The 260-nt window shown below is 48.5% G+C and overlaps 1 non-coding gene across 1 annotated transcript; it reads left to right on the top strand.

Moving 5' to 3' along the window:
- The first annotated feature begins 46 nt into the window (after positions 1–46).
- LOC118345099 lies at positions 47–165 on the top strand. Its single transcript, XR_004798758.1, has one exon. It is a non-coding gene; the product is annotated as a 5S ribosomal RNA (ribosomal RNA).
- The last annotated feature ends 95 nt before the right edge of the window (positions 166–260 follow it).

Genomic DNA, 260 nt, shown 5'->3' with positions numbered 1-260 from the left:
AGTATGTCGGTCAAGGATTATATGAATTTTAAGTAATTAGTTTGATGGCTGCGATCATACCAGCACTAATGCACCGGATCCCATCAGAACTCCGCAGTTAAGCGTGCTTGGGCGAGAGTAGTACTAGGATGGGTGACCTCCTGGGATGTCCTCGTGTTGCACCCCTCGTTTTTGTTTTTTCCGCCTTGCGAGATAAATTGACAAGAAGGAGCACTCGGGAGTGGATTTTTGGGAAAATCTCGCCCTGCCCATCGCGTAGC

The sequence above is a fragment of the Juglans regia genome, unplaced genomic scaffold (assembly GCF_001411555.2).
Source record: "Juglans regia cultivar Chandler unplaced genomic scaffold, Walnut 2.0 Scaffold_1432, whole genome shotgun sequence".
Taxonomy (NCBI): Eukaryota; Viridiplantae; Streptophyta; class Magnoliopsida; order Fagales; family Juglandaceae; genus Juglans; species Juglans regia.
This window is presented reverse-complemented; position numbering and strand designations above follow the sequence as displayed.